This window comes from Solanum pennellii, chromosome 8, assembly GCF_001406875.1.
Source record: "Solanum pennellii chromosome 8, SPENNV200".
NCBI classification, from domain to species: Eukaryota; Viridiplantae; Streptophyta; class Magnoliopsida; order Solanales; family Solanaceae; genus Solanum; species Solanum pennellii.
Genome location: NC_028644.1, coordinates 56,497,871 through 56,520,299, shown reverse-complemented (window position 1 = coordinate 56,520,299; position 22,429 = coordinate 56,497,871). Strand labels below are relative to the sequence as shown.

The following is a 22,429-nucleotide window of genomic DNA, read 5'->3' as shown; positions in this document are numbered from 1 at the left end:
TAGTAAATAAGTATGTTGTACACTTTTGGGATATAGAATTCACATGTAAATTTTTATGTATACAAATGTGAATGGAACTGTTCTCTAGATATTGTCTAACGGTGTTTTATATTATAAATAAAAATAAAAACTCACGAATAATAGTTACAAACAAGGAGTACTAAATCTTACCTTTTATCATATGATTTATGTAGTGGGAGAATTTTATAAATAGGTACAGACAGTTAAATATTTTATTTGACCTAGGTAATGACAAAAGGAAACTTCAATCAAAATAGGGGAAAGCAAATCTTTAAATAATAATTGAATCTATATAATAATCTAACTGTGTTTATACCAAAAAGTAACATGACTTTTCATGCTCGTGCCTCTACAGTCTACACCATCTTCACATGATTGGTTTGTTGATTAACTTCCAAGAAACATAATATGCCCATGAAAGTTCCTCTAATATTCCTTAGCTTCCCTTCAATCTATTCATAAATAATTGAGTTTAAGGGTAAAAAACAAACTCAAAATATATCAACTTTTTGAGTTTTATTTATGAATGTCTAAATTATAGATACTTTGCTATTTTACTTGTAAACTAAATTGAAATGTAATCATATAATCATATTTTATTTACGTCAAGAAAAAGTCTAATAACGTACTTTAATTTCTTAGTTATGACATTTTGAATTTCCTTAGTTCTTACTAAGTATTCACAAGCGTTATTCACAACCTCTTATATATATATATTCTTTAGTAGTGGTTATTTTAGGTGAATAATAAATAAGAGGGTCAAACACACAATTAAAGTATTTTTGAAATATCATGTATGTGTATTGAGTTTTCTATTTTCCTATTCGAACTATCATCAAATGTACTTAAATGAAATACACCTTAATTATCAGTAGCTCAGAACTATTTCTACCTAAACGATAGAGATATTTCAGATAGAAAAAATGAACGACCAATAGATAAAAAGTGTTCCAACGAACATTTGGTGATAGAAACAAGTAAGAAACTCACACATATGACAGTTGAGACATAAAATTAAAAATATAAAATACTTTAAAGAGTTGTTTTTTATCCTTCCCTCTAAATATTTTTTTAATTTTTTTCCTGCTACTTTTATAATTAAATTTTGGTTCATGTTCATGTCAATCAACTTTATATTGCTTGTTAATTTTAAATGAATTTGGTACAATCAAAGCTTCTTTATTTAAGTGTTCAATGTTTTGACATGATTATGTATCTTTTTTTTTGTGTGTGAATATTAGGGAATGAAAGATACAAGTAACATATATTGGTCCCCCTATGTGCCCTTCCATTTTCCATCAGAACCATGACTCACTTATCTTGTTATTTTGATGCATAGTCAAGAAAAGGAGGGAGAAATTTAGTTTAGTCAATCTCTTCCATGATTGCCCTCTTTGCCTTTTCCCTTCTTTTATTGTTCTGATGAAAGGCAAAAATTGTGGGAACATGATATATTCAAATGTTTTTATTTTTCTGCCTTAAATGTTTTTGCGTGACAAAGAGTATTTGTTGTTGCTATCTTTTGGGTGCGCACAGGGTAAAACCCTCTCTCTTATGTAATAGATCGCTAGTTAAACCATATATGAGAGATATAACTTACACTATACAAGCCTGATGTGACAATTCAAAGATTTTAACTAAAATTGGATCTATAATTTTTATTGTTTGTAAATATTTAGTTCGACAATTCAATAGTATATTTTTTATAGATTGAAAACTAACAAATTTTGCTTTTAAATTTATAGTTCATTAAGGAAAGAAACGAGTGTATAAAAATGGGACATCCTACTTGAAACACAAAAAAGAGCAACTTTTTTTAATCCCCACAAAAAAGGTGTAGATTATTGATTGAAGAAATAAATTTATTCAATCCAAGTTTAACTAGCAAACAAATAACGTGACTTCCTTATGGAATGAAACTGTCCTTTTGTTTATTCATGTTCTCAATATGTTCTTGTCTTAATAAATATTTTAAAATAGAAAAAAAAAAGTTTAAATTTGTAATTGTTTATTAGTTTTATTTTGTCACTTTTATGCCTTGAAGTTCCATTATAGAAGTAATTATTTGTTCTCTTTCGATATACTCTCATAATTCTAATAATAATTGTCCATCAATTTGACACGTACTTTAAGAAACAATAAATAATAAAAATAATATTATTACATTAACTTTGAATATTAAATTTAATATTTAAAAAAATAGAATAAAAACGTATTGAATAGTAATATTTGATGATAAAGATAAAATATAAATAAAATAATAATTTATTTCTTACTTTTTTATAAACTAGATAAATATTATTGATCAGGTATTATTTTTAATATAGTGGGTAGATAAGGATGGACAAAAGCAATATATATATATTTCTGCAGCCTAGCTAATTCATTATTACAATTTACAATTTATGCATTAATTTTTTGGCCAGAGTGCACAAACAATGGCTTTTGAGGCTGCTGTTTAGTTTGTTTGTTTTTTAATTAGAGTATTTTTTGCAACTTTATTAATTGGGAGTAACTTCAAACATGAAATTAAAAATTTGCATCTAACTTAAAGAAATTCGACATCCAAAGGGCAATTTCTTCAGTGCAAAAAATGAAAACCTTTAAAATTGATTTATCGAGATCAGAATTTTATTCCAAGAATAAGTAAATAAAATTACCAACCCCAATGGTTGGTATTTGCTATAGCAAATATATATTTTATGCTATAGCAAAATTTGCATAATTGCGCTTCATATCAGACATAAATATGTATAATTTGCTATGTATATACAAAGAAATCAATTATATAATTCGCTATACATATACAAAAGAAAGCAGTTGTATACACATCAATTGTATAATTTGTGTATGTCTAAAACGAGAAAGAGAGAAAGACAAAAGAAAAAATTGGGCATGGAAGTATTGTATTGTATAATTATAAGTGAGGATGAAGATATATGTATTTGCAAGTGTATATACAATTTTCACTCACTTTATACAAATAGAAAGACAATTTATACATTTCGTTTCTGTTTGTATTAGCGAGATCTGGGAGAGTGGGGAGCGATATCTGAGAGAGGGAGTGAGAGAGGGAGAGTGGCAAGCGAGAGTTTGAAAGAGAGAGGCGATTGACAAACAATTTGCTACAGGGTACAATTAAGTTAAAGTTTGGTCATAGAATTTAATTTGATTTATTAATTTGCCATTATATATAATTTTTTCCTATTTTTAACTCAAAAGGATAAATAAAAATAAAATTTATTTGTGCTATTGAAAGTTTCAAATTTATTTAATCTAGTATGGTGTTAAACTAAGCTCTCAAATCCTGGTAGAAGAGATTGAGTATATTTTTAGTCAACAACAATTTTCTATGAAGGAAAAATGACATAACTATATTCAACAGATTCTAGCATTCTTGTTGTTCAAATTCATATGGATAATATTATTATTAGAAGTTGTAACACAAATCTTTATGAGAATTTTGTAAAGTTCATGAAAGGAGAATTTGAAATGAGTCTTGTGAGAGGATTCACATTCTCTTTGGGTTTTGATTTCGGTGTATTCATGCATTCAAACACCGTGTTTATCTATATTTTAGCTAAGTTCTAAGTATAATCTTATTAATAACAGATAGTATTAAATAAATAGTATAAAATAATATTAGTATTTACTGTGTACTAATCCTAGTCCTATTAGGATTAGTACTCCTTAATCCTAGTCCTATTAGGATTAGTACTCCTTCTTATATCTCCTATATATATCTCCCATGTATTCCCTTAACACTTGACTACAATCAATATTCCTTCATGGTATCAAGAGCCAGAAAACCTAGATCTTCTTTTCTCTAGATTTTTTTTTCTCTCTTTAGGGCACCGATCGTTCCCTCTCTTCTCTTGGGCGGCGGCAGCCATGACAACCGAGGTGGATCCTCTCGATTCACTTCCTTCTGGCGTTAAACTCCTTCTCAGGCATCTTCATGCCCTGATTCCCGAAAAATTATCAGACATAAATTACCCTACATGGAAAATCACCGTTCTTACAGCCCTTGAGGCCAATTACCTTCTCAAATACGTCGATGGAAGCACAGAACCGCCGCCGGCAGTCATCGCCGCCACGGACAAATCAGAAAAAACCAATCCGGCCCATGCCGCCTGGAAAGCCGTGGATGGCCAGATCCGATCATGTTTGATTGCGGTCATCTCTCCCACGGTTCAGAAACACGTCCGATCCTACACAACTGCTTCAGCCCTGTGGACGGCCCTCGCAACACGCTATGCATCAATTTCCCACTCTCATATTTTTCAATTGCGTGATCGTCTCCACACAATTACCAAAGGCACGAAAACTATGGCGGAGTATTTAGACGAGGTCTCCACCATCATCACAGCCCTCGACACCGTGAACGAAATCATTCCCGAAAAAGATCTCGTCATGTGCGTCGTTCGGGGGCTCCCATCAGCTTACTCCTCCATTAAACAGGCGGTTCGCATCAGTCCAACGCCCGTTGACCTGGCTACTCTCTCCTCGTGGCTAAAAAGTGAAGAAATCAACGTGGATCTGGAGAGCAAACTTCTTCTCCGAGAAGCCGCTGTTATGGAGCCGGCCACCGCCCTCACCGCAAGCCAGAACTATCGCGGGGGGCGTGGTGGCGGCCGGCAGGGGAGCCGCGGCGGCTACGGCAGAAACAGCGGAGGCCGCGGGCGCGGCGGTCGGCAGGGCAGTCGTCCGCCGTACGACGGTCAGCAGCACGGCAGCAACAACAGCCTGCACTCCTTCGGCAGCGGCGGGCAGTCATCTTCCAGCGGCGGGCAGGGCACTTACGAGCGGGATCGTCCAACTTGTCAAATCTGTCAGAAAACAGGACACACCGCTGTTCGTTGCTGGTTTCGGTATGAGGAGAGCCGAAATAGTGATAACCGTGCCAATTATGCATCTCAAGCCGGCCCTTCCTCTGAATGGCTGTTGGATACTGGGGCCAACATGCACGTTACTTCTGATCTATCCAAGCTTAACGCTCCAAATCCATATCATGGCTCCAATGGTATTACTGTTGGCAACGGTGAGTCCCTTAATATTTCTCACACTGGCACGGGTACCATTAAAACCCCCACCGCTATCTTTCACCTAGGTAACCTTACCCACGTCCCTTCTATTAAATCCAATCTCCTTTCAGTTCACCAATTCACAAAAGACAATAATTGCTCACTCTTGTTCACCTCTAATGATTTTCAGATCCTAGACAATACTACCAAGAGGGTGATTTTTCAGGGCCCCTGTGAGCATGGTCTGTACGTTCTTCCTGGCACAAGTTCGTCTGCCCACCCAGTTTCAGAAAGCGTTCCTGTGGCTCCGGTGGCTCTTTCGGCTGATGGCCACAGTCTGTTGTGGCACAGTCGTCTGGGTCACCCGTCTACTCAAATAATAAATTCTTTAATGTCTCAATTAGGTTTTTCTTCCATTCATGTAAACAATTGTGACTCCTGTTCAATTGCTAAATCTCATAAATTACCTTTTACTTTATCTGAGAAGCGTACAACTGCACCTTTTCAACTTATTCATTCTGACCTATGGGGTCCTACTGCTGTTCCTTCATTTGCTGGTTTTCGCTATTATATTTGTTTTGTGGATGATTTTACAAAATACACTTGGTTGTACCCACTAAAACACAAATCACAGGCATACACCACCTTTGTCACTTTTGAAAAAATGGTCAAAACACAATTCAATTCTCATGTTAAACTTTTTCGAAGTGACAATGGAAAGGAATATGTCAATAACATCTTTGGCCAGTTTCTGCAATCCCTGGGAATTATACATCAAACCTCCTGTCCATACACTCCCGAACAGAATGGGGTGGCTGAGCGTAAGCATCGCCATCTCATTGAAACGGTGGTTACTCTTCTACATCAATCTCATCTCCCTGTCTCCTTTTGGGTAGAAGCTCTAGCCACCGCAAACTACCTCATTAACAGAATGCCCAGTCACACTCTCTCCAACAAATCACCCTATCAACTCCTTTACCAAGAACTTCCCAATTATACCAACCTCCGCGTCTTTGGGTGTCTTGCCTACCCTTGGCTACGCCCTCATATTACTCACAAATTACAACCCCGATCCCGTCCTTGTATTTTTTTGGGCTATCATCCTACCTCCAAGGGTTATCGCTGTCTTGACCCACAAACTCATAAAGTCTACATATCTCGTCATGTCAAATTTGTCGAAAATGAGTTTCCCTACGAGTCTATTTCCTCCTCCACAAATACATCATTCATTGGCGTCCTTCCCCTTTTTCCAACATACTCACAGGGTCCCTCACCACCTTCCCCCACACCTCCACCCACTACCCAACCACCCCTCATCACCCCTTCGACCGTCACCCACAATACACCCGCAACCACCACCCACACTCACAACCAACCCGAACCACCCCATACCCACAACATCTCCAGCCCGATCCGTTTTGGGTCCTTCCCGGCCACCCCCGAATCACCACCGCCCGTGCCACCCCCCAATACTCATCCCATGTTAACCCGTGGCAAAGCCGGTATCTTTAAACCCAAAACCTTTCAGGCTACCATACTACCAAATACACCCCTTCCCGATAGTGAACCAACAACCTACTCTGTTGCCTCAAAAAATGCTTATTGGCGTCATGCTATGGATGACGAGTTTAAGGCTTTGACTGATCAGAAAACTTGGGTTCTTGTACCTAAGCCCCATGGGCGGCACCCAGTGGGCTGTAAATGGGTGTACAAAATTAAACACAATGCGGATGGCAGTATTTCCAGGTACAAGGCTCGTTTGGTTGCTAAAGGCTACAATCAGGAGTATGGGCTTGATTACTCCGAGACATTCAGTCCTGTTATTCGGCAGGAAACCATTCGCCTGGTACTGTCACTCGCCGTGCGCAACAATTGGCTCATCAATCAGTTGGATGTTTCCAATGCTTTTCTTCATGGCATGCTTGATGAAACTATCTACATGACGCAACCACCGGGCTATGTTGATCCCCGCTTCCCTCAACATGTTTGCAAACTCCAGAAGTCTCTGTATGGGCTCAAGCAAGCCCCCCGTGCTTGGTACACACGTCTGAAAACGTTCCTCCAGGGACTCGGCTTCACGTGTTGCGTACACGACACGAGTCTGTTTACTCGACATTCAGCACACGGTACAGTCATTCTTCTTGTCTATGTAGATGATATCATTATTACAGGCTCTACTGCAGCTCTCATTCAGGATGTCACTCGAGCTATGCATACTACCTTCAAAATGAAGGACCTTGGCCCGTTACATTATTTTCTGGGAATGGAGGTTTCTCGGACAGGCAGCGGCTTGTTTCTTCATCAGTCAAAATATGCTCGAGATCTGTTGCAGAAAGCTGGACTGGAAAAATGCACCAGTCAACCAACACCGATGGCAGTCTCTTCGTCTACGAATGGAGCCGACACCCCCTTTGCCGATATCACCCACTTCCGCAGCCTCATTGGGGCTCTACAGTATCTGGCCATTACCCGTCCTGACATCCAGTTTGCTGTCAACCGAGTTGCTCAGCGCATGCATCAACCAAGTGAACATGATTACCATTGTCTAAAACGCATTCTCAGGTACATTTTTGGCACTCTTGGTCGTGGTTTACTCATTCGACCCGGGGACTTGGAGCTTCGGGGTTTCTCAGATTCAGATTGGGCGAATGATAAAAATGACAGAAAATCTACATCGGGGTTTCTCGTTTTTTTGGGGCCGAACCTGATCTCCTGGTGTACAAAAAAACAACCCAAGGTCTCTCGGTCCTCGACTGAAGCTGAATACCGCGCCCTTGCTCTTCTTGCTGCTGAGACCATGTGGGTCACATATATTCTTCGCGAACTCCGCGCCACTCACACTGTTCCTGCTCTCTATTGTGACAACAAATCAACCATCTGTGTGGCCAAGAATTCCGTCCTACACACCAGAATGAAGCATGTTGATACCGATTGTCTCTTTGTTCGCGATGAAGTTCAGGCCGGCACCATGACTGTGCAGTATGTACCCACTGAAGAACAACCGGCTGATATTCTCACCAAGCCTCTCCCGAGCCGACAGCACGATTACCTCAGTTCCAAGCTTCCGTTCGCTTCCGCTCAGCTCAGCTTGAGGGGGGATAATAACAGATAGTATTAAATAAATAGTATAAAATAATATTAGTATTTACTGTGTACTAATCCTAGTCCTATTAGGATTAGTACTCCTTAATTCTAGTCCTATTAGGATTAGTACTCCTTCCTATATCTCCTATATATATCTCTCATGTATTTCCTTAACACTTGAATACAATCAATATTCCTTCACTTATGAATATTCAAATGTTTATCAAAATTATATGTTGTGATTCAGTTGATTTCGGGCTAAAAATAGTAGGATAAGACTCAAATAATAGATTGGAACGCAATGTAAAGTGTCTTGAACTAAAACAGAAAGTTAAGATGGAGTCCACAATGGCTTTCCTTCCTAGTGTTGGGGCACATAGAAATTGAGATTCAATAGCTTGTGATGATTTTGCGACGTACGAAGTTCATGATGGGCCTTACACCGACTGTTTTTGACTTTTTCATCTTCATCCCAATTTTCTTTTGCTTCGTCTCCTCTGTAGCTTTCTCTGTTCAATTATTTTCTACTTGCACTGTTAAGGTTACTATTATCTCTTTGCTATATACTCACTTTTGTGCTTTCTTTTTTCGCTGATTTCTTATTTGGATTTGTATGCTTGCTTTAGCCTTTGTTTATTTTGTGTTTTATCTTCTCTTGTTTGGTGTGCTGCAGGATTCCAGTACCTCAATATCATGCCATTAACTAGGTATGCAATTGAATTGTTGAATTATTTATGTGTTTGCATATTTTGGGGATGTTAATTTAATTTTTATTGTTTATGTTGTCCTCTATTCATTTTAAAGAATGTCTTTTTAGCATTTTACATATTTATTTCATCCATACATATATATTATGTTTTTAATGAATCTTCTACTAATAGATTATGCACCTAAGGTACTTGGTAAACTTAACTTCTACATTTTTTTACTCATGATTATGCATTTATTTTGTGATGAAATGAAAATTACATTCTATGTGATTTAGTGAGATAATCCTTGTTGGACAAGAGAATCTATAAAGATATGCACTTGTTCAATGTAGTTTTGGAATAAACAAAATCAGAAGGTCATCAACTTAGGTACCTTTTGTTTCGTAACTGTAGAAATTTACATTGTACATGATTTAGTAACTCACATTAATATTCCATGTTCATATATACATTACTTAGAGGGTGCTCGATTTTAACTTTTGAGAGTGTTTGAAAAATAAAAAATAACTTAAATTATGTTATGAAGTGTTCGACAAATATGAAAAATGGCTTAAAATATTTTAGGAAGTGTTTGACAAGGTACAAATGACTTATAATAAGTTTAAAATGACTTATAAGTCTGAAATCAGAGGTATCTCTATTTTTTATTTTTTGACGTAAAAGTCATTTCAATTTAATTTTTATTTTTGACTTAAAATCTACTTTTGTTTAAGCCAATCCATATGGACTCTTAGAATTGTGTTAATGCATATTGATATCTATCAAAACACAATTTAAAAATTTGTTTCCTACAAAAATTGAATAACTATTTGGATAGTCAACATATACAGACAATCATATATATTTTGATGAAAAATTACTTTTTTCATCTCATAGTATGTCTCTATTTATAGTAATTGAATAGCTACACTTCGTATGATAAAAGTTAAGGTTAATGTTTATGTGGTAGATTAAATGATGCAATTTTTCTGAACGTTAGATAGTTCTCGTTTCTGTAATTAGCAAACATATATTACAAACGCGTCACACTTTTTAATTCCTGGTCATATTCCATAGTGTTCATCTACATTCAACTGAGTTTGGATTTTTTAATTTTCAATTTCAGGATCTTTTATAGTTCTCATTGCCTCATTCTCTTTTACTTCCGTCATTCTTCTTCATTGCATCAGGTAAGGATACTGATATTTTATCTTAAGGTTTAAAATTGGAGTTTTAATAGTTTAATTAACTCACAATTGAGAGATGGATCTGACAATTGAAACATTCAAAGGTGATATGACTATTGTCAATTGAGAGCTTCTCGTTTCAAAGGTGATATGACTAGATACTCAATTTTGGCTCCCCTCTCATTCACATTTTATTTTGCGTCATTGACAAGAGAAGATTCTATAGGAGCCTCCTCCTATTTGTAAAGATCCTGGAGGAATCAAAATAGTTGAAAAAAAAGCTATTGATGTCATATCAATATGTGATGTCCATTTTTTTTATCCCTTTCATTGATAGTTTGTGATAGGTAAGTTGACTTTGTGTTGCAAAAAAATTAGCACTGGAATACAGTTTCTCTTCATTAAAGAAAAAGATCATCTCTCTTTCACCTTTTATGTGCTTCGCTTGGCTCAAGTATCAAGATTAGTGATATTAAGGGGTGTAAAGTGTGCTGCAAGTTTCGAAGTGAAGCAACAGTCTCCTCATTTAAAAATGCTAGAAAAGAGAGAGGTTGACATCAAAAATGAATTTTTTTTGACAAAGATAAATGCTTCCTTAAGATTGCTTTATGATAAATTGATGAAGGATGAAGGGGAGGAAACATTGAAAATGAGTAATATGGACCACAAAGTTTGCTACTTACAAAATGAGGAAGGATGAGATTAAGGAATATCTTGCAAACACGAGTATGGATCAAAGGGTGAGTACCCTCTGTTCTATCTATGTAGCTCTGTGGTGGTCTTTTTTTCACAACAAACATGTTATTTTATGATAAACAGACAAATGAACATATTGAAGTTTTCTTACCTAAGTGTATGTTGAAATGGCTTCACAGTATGACTCAACATAAATGCTTTTTTTTTTAAACTTATATTTGTCAAAAATGTGTTCCTTGTGTGTCTGTATATTGCATAAAGAATATCTTGAATGAAAAATAGAGAAAAGAGTAATACACATCAATTTATTGGAAAGGACAAATTATAAATATATTATTTTTTTCTTCGTGGAAGAATATTTGTTGAGAGCTCAAATTTCATACAGCGGGGCTATTATTCTTACAAAAAAGAGGTATATATGCTAAAACACATTCTCTCTTATGGTCTTTTCTAATGTTGTGATGATGTTCCAACTTTTCTCGTAACAACTTGATGCTCTAATCGGATCACTGAATGTCAAGGGTGAAAGAGGAGAGACTCTTGAAAGGAACTGGAAAATCTCTACCACAAAATAAGGCGAGTTGAACTTCGAATGAAATATTTTTAACTTTATTTTATATTTCAAAATCATATTCTAACTGGTAACTGTTTCATGATCTCTTATTTGTTTGTCTATTTTACTTTTGAATTTCTATGTCTGAATTGCTATTTATGTATTACTTCTTTTTTTTGGCAGATGTTAAAACAAAGGAGTGTTAGCGACATGTTCATCGTTCAAAAATCATTGATCATCAGTGCGGCACAACGTTTTATTTATTTTTTCACCGTTGTGTTGTAAAGATATTCAAAGCATATAACATTCATGTGAAAACATTTTCTTAAAATTTCATGTTCATAATATTGAGTAATCAGCATAACAATGATCAACTGGTCTAAAGTCAACATTTATCAAACTATTTTCTACAAATTGTATCAAAATAAAATAAAAATAGAATTTGTTTTCGGAAAATTGGGCCCATGCTGCCATGGGTAATCACCTTCTAGTATATATATATACACACACACACACACACACACACACACACACACACATATATATATATATATATATATAAAATATAGTGTGGATATTCACTACACCAACAAGTTACTCTCACCAATTATATACATTACTTTCCTCCATTATTAAGATAACCTCCACCTTTATGACCATTATTTTTGTAACATTTCACCTCTATAACCTCATCTGTTATAATTTTGTTTAATGTCATGCTTATGACTAATTTTTTGTATGCCTCATGTTACATTATTTAGAGACATAAAGGTTCATATTGTATAGACTTGAAGGTTTGGTGAACACTTGAATGCTTGGATGAATAAGAAATTCTCTCATCTCTTGTCTTCATATTTTTATTGTTTTCATCTTCTATATTTCTTGTCTTATTAAGATTTAATTTTACAACACGTTAGCAACACGATTCTCCAATTTTTCAAATTAAGTTTCAACTTGATTTTTTCCACGTGTGATAAGAAAAAGGTAAAGATAAGGTATGTAATTTTTTCGAGTTAAAAAAAATAGTTATTGGGTTATGTATAGATACATATTGACTGGATCATAATGATTGGTTACTTTTGTACCTCTTTATTTTTCGTTATCTAAACATTTACTTGAGTTATTAATATATAGTATTTGCACTAATAAAGTTTGTTTTGTGGTTATTTTAAAATGGCTCGTAAATTATGTTAATCTTCGTAATAATATTGAGAAGACTGTTAAAATAATTTTGATTTATTTTAATTTGAGAATTTTATATGATTTCAACATGTTTTAATTCGTTAATTTTGTTCATTTTTCTTCTATTTCAAGTCAAATTCAGATTATATTTATGCTATTCAATTTTACTTTTTTGGTAAATGCTTTTCGTTTATCAAGATTTATTTGTGGGTAAGATAGTGAATCCAAGTTTCATCGCTCCAAGTAGGCAATACATCGATTTAAAGTCTCAGTGCACCATGAATCATGATATAAGAAGTTGGGTTGAAGTTCCATTGACTTATAACCATAGACGTCTGTGTGTAAGGCATTGGATTAAGTCTTAATGCACTATAATGATAATATGATGATGACTAACATAAAGTTGTATACTTTTGACTGAATGTCATGAAGTTCCTCTACTTATTTGCTCCATTCTCTTATGTGAATATTCTAGCAGTGATTGAATGTATGAATATTAATGTAATAAAAATTTTAATGGTCATCATTGTGATAATTAAAAGGAAGAATATTATGAGTTCTAAAGATCGTTCTCAAATGTGAAAGTAATGTTTGGTCATCAAAGTGGTGTGAAAGGTTATTGGGCACATTGTTGTAGGTTCAATCCAATCAGAAAAGTTTTATTAATCATCAGTCAAAATAAAGGAATACAAAGTGGTTGTATATTTGGGTCATTTGGTAGAGTGTATACGAAATATGCAAAATAGAGTGTATTAGTAATGCTTGTATTAGGAATGCATGTATTAGTTATGTTTGCATTAGTGATACATATATTATTTTTATGCATTATTTGGTATGATGCATAAAAAGTAGCATGGATTGCATAAAAAAATTAATTTACAAAGGTACACTCCACTATTACGGTAGAAAAGATGTAAAAAATTTTTTAGGGGCAATTGAGTCTTTAATCATATTAATGCATGCACTAAAATCATTGCATTTCTAATACCTATAAATCCATCGTATTAGCAATACACACCTTAATACACAATAGAGTGTATAACTAATGTTTGCACTAATTATACATATGTTTGAAAAGATAACTAAAAAAGGTACTCGTAATACATAAGGTTAATGCATGCATTATTTTTCCTAAAACACTCTAGTAAAACATTTAACCTTTTAAGTAATGTTGAGGTAGGTCAAATAACTTTAATAATGCTAAAGGATGAAAATTAGTTTCTAATAAAAAACTTATTGAGCATATAAAAATGGTTATGGTCCAATGTTTGAAGAAAATGTGACTTGTGGTCTTAAGATAAAGACATGTTCATGTATAGTTGGATAATATGTGGCACCTCAGGGTTGAGAGATTGAAAATAGGTATTTTGGCATAAATGATCATTTGATCATATATTTTTAGTAGGATAAAATATTGTGATATGTTTTGTTATGAACTTTTGAAGGACAAATGAAGAAAATAATTCTTTCCTATAAAGATTATGGTCATAACCAAAATAAATATTGTTGTGTGACAACACAAATTGTTATTAATTGTCAAGAAATAAGTCTTGCATGTAATAATTTTAACCATGATAATAATAATAATTTTTTTCTTGAATGAGATGGTCACCATAAAAATGGTGTTGTAAAATTTTTGGTAGTACACAAAATTAATTGAGAGTTTTGAAAACGCTAATTTATTACTATCAGGAGAATGAAATTGTAAAAGAATTTTTTTAAAATATATTTATACTATAAAGTATGAAAAAATTTAGTATCTTCATATTACTACAATCGAAGTGGGCTATAAATATTTATGTCATGTCCCGAGGATACACCCTGGAAGTGGCTGACACTCAAAACTATTGATGGTCCACAAGCGAACCCTCATCCTGACTAACTACAAGCGCAAGACTAACTTAAGCATGCAAAAGCTTAAAACCTGAATAAAAATCAATAACTCAAGAATAATGTTACCTACTTAGATCGAAATCGAGATCTTAAGATACATAAGTTTTGTACTACATAATCTTAGAAAGATATGAGTCACTTAACAAACTATGAATGAAGCCTCATGGCTTGTATCTATAGACCCATAAGTTTAGCATACGTTTAAAAATAAGTGAATCTAAGATGTATGTAATGAAATGATGTAACCCTAGAATGGTTAAGTACGAGTGCAAAACACACTAAATGGCCAAGTGCATTGACATACGATGAAATGATTATTATGTAATGAAATGATGAAATCCTAGAAGGGTTAAGTAAGAGTGTGAAACACACAAATGACCAAGTGCATTGGCATATGATGAAATAAATATTCACGTAAAAATGGGTGAGTAATTATGAAGAGCAGATGTGCTAATGTTGATGAATGTGGTGACAACATGATACGAGGCTAATGTAAAAGATGAGAGCAATCTCAAATGAGCCTAAGTAATGTTACCAAAACGTACTCACCTATGAGAGTATAAAGTTGATGGAACACTCAAATGAAAGTATTAAGATTAACACACTTAATACTAATGATGAGATGAGAAATCATCTATTGAGGTATGATGTCCTCATACTAGAATCCAGCTTCCATGACGTATGAGTTGAATGTAATGGAACTTTATACTGAGCACCGATAGACTAGCTATGAGCGGTGATGCCTTCTTTCGAGAAGGGCGGATGTTTACGTAACTCTCATGAGATGAGACTGTCCGGCATGCCGGGTATGGGTCTCCTTATATCTCCTAGTCTTCAAACCTATACTGCCAATATAGGGATCTGACGGGGTTCATTTCCTATGTATGCTAGCTTGTTTTGGGTCACTTTGGACGGTAATTTCACCTCTTTTCGGTGTGGGGTTTCATGACACTTGATTTGATGATGCTCACATGATCTATATCGGTTAAAGTTAAAGTTCCCAAGGAATGAATGAGGCCAGCCTCAAATGATGCACATAATGAAACGAACGATACCAAAGGTGTTAGGATAGGATAATAAAGAGATTAGTTAGACTCAATCAATGACATTAGGTCATTCTTGGTCATTGCACAATGAACACGATGAAAGTATTAAACTACATCCTAGGTATAATAGGTGTTTACACTAGCCCATGAATGAAATGAAATGAAGTATGTATGAATGAAAGAAGAAGACTCTGTGTTTGCTAAAGCAGACTCCCTAGTTGAGGTCCCATATGTTGAGCCCTCATTTTGGAAAGTCTTAATGTCAAGTCTATGATTTCAAGATCTCATGGCATACAAATAAATGATATGAACAACGTTATGTGTTATATGAATTATGATATGTGCTATGTGTACGCTGTTGTGTGTTGTGTGCAAAATGATAAGAATGATGGTGCATGTTACTCTCATGGCATAACTTTCCTAATCCAAATTTGAGAAAACTCATAAACTTTCCTAATCCAAATTTGGAAAGTTCACTCACTTTCTTTATTTCAATTTGGCAAGTCCACTGACTTGACCTGCTATAATCATGTTGCTAGGAAAAATCTATTCTTACTCATGCATGTCCTTGGTGTGTGCTTGCATATACCCAGATTTAGTACAAGTGTGTACTAACCCTTTACAACTCTAAACTTTTAGGTGTAGGCACAGGTGGACGCTAGAGCTATAGGATCAACGCTGCAGCTATCCGGACGTCGAGCATTCATCCGGACTTGGTAGGACCTCATGCTTTCGAGGATGCTTGCCCATTTATATTCTAGCTTAGTTGTAGGATTGAGCTAGTGGAGTATGTTCCACTAGCGTTTCTTTCCCGTTTTTGTTCAGACATTTTATTGGTGCCATTTTGGCAAGTACATCTTTATCGTTATAATAAACTGCTTCTTTCATTTGATGATCTTAACGTTAGATGGTTGATAGTGAACAATTATATATATAATAGAATGTTTAGTAAGCATGTTAGGAAACAAAAAGTTTCAAAGTTTTCGCTAAAATTAACCTAGATGAAGTAAGAATGATGTATGTAGGCTTGTCTGCGACCTCTGAGAGTCAATGATGCCGATCTCGTTTGGAGTTTAGATTTCGATCTTGACAAAAACTACCTATCTACCCATACTTAACTACCACATATACATATTTTGTCTCTACTTTAAAAATATTACATACAATACCACTTTTTAAAAAAATCTACCATATTTATTTCAAAAATATATCAGATACACAATTCCTTTAAATATGATAATGTATAATTATCTTAAAATTACACCTCCTGAATTAGTAGGAAACTAACAATTCAAATCCAAAACAGATACGTATCCCACCATTACTCTTTTTTTTTCTTCATTAGACGTTTCCTTCCCCTATCTCCAAAAAAGTTTGTATGTCATTACCCCTTACCTTCTTCCTCAACCATTTTTATTCACTTTTGCATGTGATAAATTCATATCAAACTCTACATATTCAGAAGTTCGCAAATTAACTTCACAGGAGCAAGATCAGTATGAGTCAATCCGTGTACTCCCATCGAGTGCAGTACCTTCAGATACAAACACCAATTCTGAATTTTTAATTAGTGACAGTGCCCTTCCATCTCAGATATCGAAAATCAAAATTGTTGTACGTACATCTTCAGTGTTCATAAGAATAAGCTACTTGGAAGATGGAACAAATTACCATATGTTACTGAATTTAGATCTGGATCAGGCACCAAAGTTGTACAATATATTTCCTCTCAAATTTATCCATTTCAATCATATTTCATCGTTGGCCCCCATCCGCTTGAATTGTTTCGAGAAATATTCTGTGTGGTTACATGTAGAATCATGCCAACAAGCAAGTATATGTGATTTATGTCTAATTATCACATATCGTAAGTAGCTTATTGTTTGATTTATATCTAGAAAAGTATAATTTCGATTTCTTTTACATTTCAGGAAAACAAAGGATGAGCATTATAGGAAGAAAGATTGTGATCTCGATCAGCATCTCAACTTTATTGTCACATTTGCAAAGAAAAATATTGGTTTTACACAATGTCAATTGCTGGCAATTATTGGAATGATGAGGTAATTATTTTAAAAAGAAAAAAATTACAGAGCTCTTTAGTTTGTGTTGTGTATACAACTTAGATACATGATGTATCTCTTAATATAATCCTAATACGATATGTATCTCAATAATTAGTGATATGTATCTAGAACAAAAATTTTCTATATTAATATCAACAACAGATTTCATTTTGTAATATGTATTTGACCTTCCTCATCAATTAATTATTTTGTTTATATAGTACATGGATGTTATTTTCTACTAATTAAGGAAGAAGGCAAAGTTTCAATCAAACGACAATCTAAGATACACGACTGCAATGTGTCATTTTAAGTCCCTCGTGAATGAGATTTATCAGATGTATAAAGCTCAAGTTCCTGGTCACAACTCTTTGATAAAAGCAGAGATTGCTAAAACTGCATTTTTTTTGCCTTCTTATCTGACTCTTAGTGGTTTCTTTGACAAATGTGAGTGTGTTGACTGGTTGAATCTTGAAGCATACTATGAAAAAATAGTCGAATATGCCTTTGAAATTATAGTTCAAAATAATACTGTTCAATAGTTCAGTGGTTCAATGTGTGCATTCTTGTATATATTTGCTTATGGTTAGTCATGATTGTTCATATTACTTATTTGATGTTGACTTTTCAGGGACTGTAAATTATATTCACCTGCATATGCTGAGTATCTGAGTGATGGACAATCGATACCATTAGAAAAATTTAATGTCAATCTACACCGTTCAAGATAGGGTGCACTTTTATAGAATTATAGAAATCAAAAAGCCTCGTCTGGTTCAGTTAGTGATAACAAAGACCCGCCTAAGACAAGGAAAACGTTTGTTAATTCAGATGACATTGAAAAAATCAATATAGATTAGTCATTTGAAGTTTTTTTAGATGTTCCCTTTATTGAACTTGTTAAGGTTATTTTTATTATGTACATTAAGATACGTGGTTATAACATATCTAAATCGTTTCGCATTCCCATTTTGTCCTTTTGGTAAGATTATGAACCTATATTTTGATTATCTTTATATACAAAGTTGTTTAGATTATACATGTAATCTTGTTTACTTTTCTACTTATAATAACTCTTATTAAATTCATAAAGCTACTTATCTTTTCTAGTATGACATATAGATTTAGTTAAATTTTGTTGATCATGAAAATAAGTTGAATTTGTATGGAAATGGGTCAATTCCACATACTATTGGGGGTTTGTTAAGTGCAGTGTTGCTGAAACATATATGCTAAGTATCAATGTCACAACCTCTTTACATAATGTGAGTCGTATTTTTTACATATGGTTCTATATACGCGTATTCAACAGGATTTCCTAATCAAAATTATTGATGAAATCGAATATATTATTTCTGTCAATAACCTATTGTAAACAAAAACATAAAATGTCAAAACTTTATCATACTTGCCATAGAATCCATGGAAAGTCATACCAAATTCCAGAAATACTAAAAAGGACTAAGAAAACATCCAAATGTATATGAAAATAAGAAAAATCATCTCTTCATTGGAAAATAACTACAAGTTCGTCGATTGTGACCTTCTTGACCACACTATCCACAATAATTCATACTTGATGATAATTTTTCACTCATGTTCTTATGTCTGTTCTTCTTTGGTCTCCCTGGTGGTCGCTTGTATTTAGGTGGCAGAACAACTTCATTTAACAAACTATCAGGTATATTTCGATCTTCTTCATCCGGCAACGGACCAATTGGTATCTCATGTGTACTTATTAGTGTTGATGGCTTGTAGTAGTCTGAGCAGTATGGCTCAAACTTAGTTATATATTTTTTTCTTAATACTGCAATTGTATGAGAACACGAAATCTCGTCTAATTGGAACCTTCCGTAACTACACGTTTTACTAATCAAGCAAATAATATATCGTCGTCCATTATCATCAACTCCGTACAATGATTCGGAAGAAGGTCTCACCTAAAAGGTAGCAAATATAGCAATACGGCTATTATATATAAATTTCATAATATTACAAGCAAAACATTTGAATACATCTCTCATGTATCTAAAGTTTATTTAATTCATACACCTCATGCAGTAGTATCATATTAAAAAAATAATATAACAAATAACACTTATCGTCATACGGAACGACTTTGCCTCATTCACAATTAACATCTCTGGGAATCTTCTTCCAAGGGTAGTAAATGTATATGTTGCCTTTTCTCTATTTTTGCAATTCCAAACTCCAATAAAATGAAAACTTGCTCCATAAAATCAATTATTGGTATTTCTCGTGCCTCCACTAAACAGGAATTGATACATGTTGCAATATTGAATGTCATCATCCTACCTCTATTTACAGGTGTATATACTTTTGTCCACTTCTCATATCCTGCCAACATAAGATAATCCTTCACTCTATGATCCATATCCTTTACTTTCTTCATCATTTCATCAAAATCTTCTTGTCTGTATGCCTTTGTTGTTGCATAAAACACGTCGCTAATGTATTTTTGCTCTTCTTGTAATACTTACACACATTCTGTCAAAGCTGCCAAACATAAGCATAATGACGCACAGAAGGGTACACTCTACTCCCAACCTTTATAATCCTTTTATGACCACCTAACACAACACACATGTTTACACGTTCGCCAAAAGCGCCTATGAAATGCTCAAAAAATCACGTCCAAGAATTGTCATTCTCAAAGTCAATTACACATAAGCAAGCGGTAGTATACACCCTGTAAAACAAACAGATACATGATATTGGAGTTATTGTTAAATATTAGTAAATACAATCAAAGACGTATACACATATAAGATATTCATTCTTTTAATAAAATTAACACACGTGCTCCATCCAGATTGCTAGCAGAAACAAATGTGCCCTTATAAGCTCCTTTTAGGTGAACTCCATCCACAACAACAGTACTCAAAACCTTTTATCAAAGGATACAACGCTATAAATAGATACATGAATTCATTATTTGTTGACTTATGCATTCAGATGTAACAGTTTGGATACACGATATCCAACATATACAAGTAGCTTGTCATCTTAATGTAACCCTCAGTTGGACCTCCTCTTAACATCTTAATAGCTCTCTCCTTCGCATGCCACACCTTTATGTAATTAATGTCAACTCCCAAGTCACGTTAACATCTTGCTGAATGTCCTTTGGAGTATGCTTTCTTTTATTGTTTTCATATTTTGGAGCAATTATTCCAGCTATTGAACCAATTGTTGCTTGACGATGCGACATCACTTTATCCTTTAACGAACATGTATGATCGTTACTGAAAGACCTTACTCGAAAAATAGTTATCTTATTCAAATAGGACGCTTTGAATACCCATTGTCACTCCTTAAACATACATTTCAAAAAATTGCACACAAAGGCACTCATTTAAAATAGTTGGGACTACCATAAGATACAAACTAATGAAACTCAACATTTTATTGAATTCACTACAATGTTACAACAAAAAAGGATAAATTATGACTTTTATACATAATACCAGATACAGTGTAACGATACAACCACTAAAACAAACACGACTAACTTTTTTTGTCCGAGATACATATTATTTATTCGAGATACATATTATTTGTCCGAGATACACAGTATAAATTATGACTCTTAAACATGATACCAGATACACAGAAACGGTACAACGACTAAAACAACAAACATGACTACCCTCTTTTTGTCCGAGATACATATTATTTGTCCGAGATACATAGTATAAATTATGACTCTTAAACATAATACCAAATATACAGAAATAAAACAACCACTAAAACAACAAACATGACTAGCGTCTTTTTGTCCGAGATACATATTATTTGTCCGAGATACACAATATAAATTATGACTTTTAAACATAATACCAAATATACAGAAATAAAACAACCACTAAAACAACAAACATGACTAGCGTCTTTTTGTCCGAGATACATATTATTTGTCCGAGATACACAACGTAAATTATAACTCTTAAACATAATAATAGATAAACAGAAATGATACAACCACTAAAACAACAAACATGACTAACCTCTTTTTGTCGGATCTTGCAACCTTGTATTGAAATTGATTGTCTATGGCATATTTTTGCATAACAGCCAGAATAGTCTTTTTGTTCTTGTACAACTACTTGACTTGAACAAATTTGTGACTACAGCCACCAATAACATGATCTGAATTCGTATTCAAAATACATAATGCATTTGCACTACGATTCTCTGGAAGAACTACAGCAGATACATTACGTCGTCACCTCCAACTTGAACCATTGATGTATCTAGCTCAAACACAATTTCACCATTAATGCCACATTCAAAACTGTGATCTTTTGTAGTTATGCACAATTGATACATCCCGCAGTTTGTTAACGCCTTTTCAGTTCCATAAAAAACCTCATGGCCATCTCGTTTTGGATTTTTATTGGAGTTAGATTGCCTTCTATCGTGTATCTGATCTCCATTCTTTTTTGAGTACAATCGATTCCTAATTGTGCTGAAATACCATCACTAGATCGTTGTAGTTTGCATTATCTCTCAAATGTATTCCATCAATTTTGTAGTTTTCTATTTAACTTCAGATACCCATGAACCGGAATGCCTCAATAAATTTTGATATTCGCTATAATCAAAAGAAAATTCGAAAATTTAAAGATTGTAAAGAGTCTTAATTTGACCAAGAAGATGTAGAAGTTCAGAAAATAATTTGATATGTAAATAGTTAACGATAGAATTGGAGCCATCAATTACGTTAGGATTGTTATGTCTCCCATAATTTAATCCTTCAATAAAGGGATTATCTCTCGCAATTAATTCAAAATAATTAAAAAACGTGTATCTCATTTAAAACATATATCCCTCTTTTAAATTTTAATAGAGTCATATATTTTAAGGATTATTACACATGTATCTTAGAAACAAAAAATGGTATAGAAAATAATATGAAAAACTAATGAGAATTCTAGTAATTGGGATGTAAAGTAGTGGGATATATG

General features: G+C 33.9%; 1 long non-coding RNA gene and 1 pseudogene across 2 annotated transcripts; one reads left to right on the top strand and one right to left on the bottom strand.

The window, feature by feature from the left end:
- Positions 1-8,326: 8,326 nt before the first annotated feature.
- Positions 8,327-11,277, top strand: LOC107027267. 2 transcript variants are annotated; one of them, XR_001457750.2, is made up of 4 exons: positions 8,327-8,670; positions 8,803-8,836; positions 9,945-11,113; positions 11,223-11,277. It is a non-coding gene; the product is annotated as an uncharacterized LOC107027267 (long non-coding RNA). The 2 variants fall into 2 exon arrangements; XR_001457749.2 differs by having other exon boundaries at positions 9,945-11,276.
- An 8,813-nt stretch (positions 11,278-20,090) lies between these two features.
- Positions 20,091-21,898, bottom strand: LOC114078439 (annotated as a pseudogene).
- Positions 21,899-22,429: the final 531 nt, after the last annotated feature.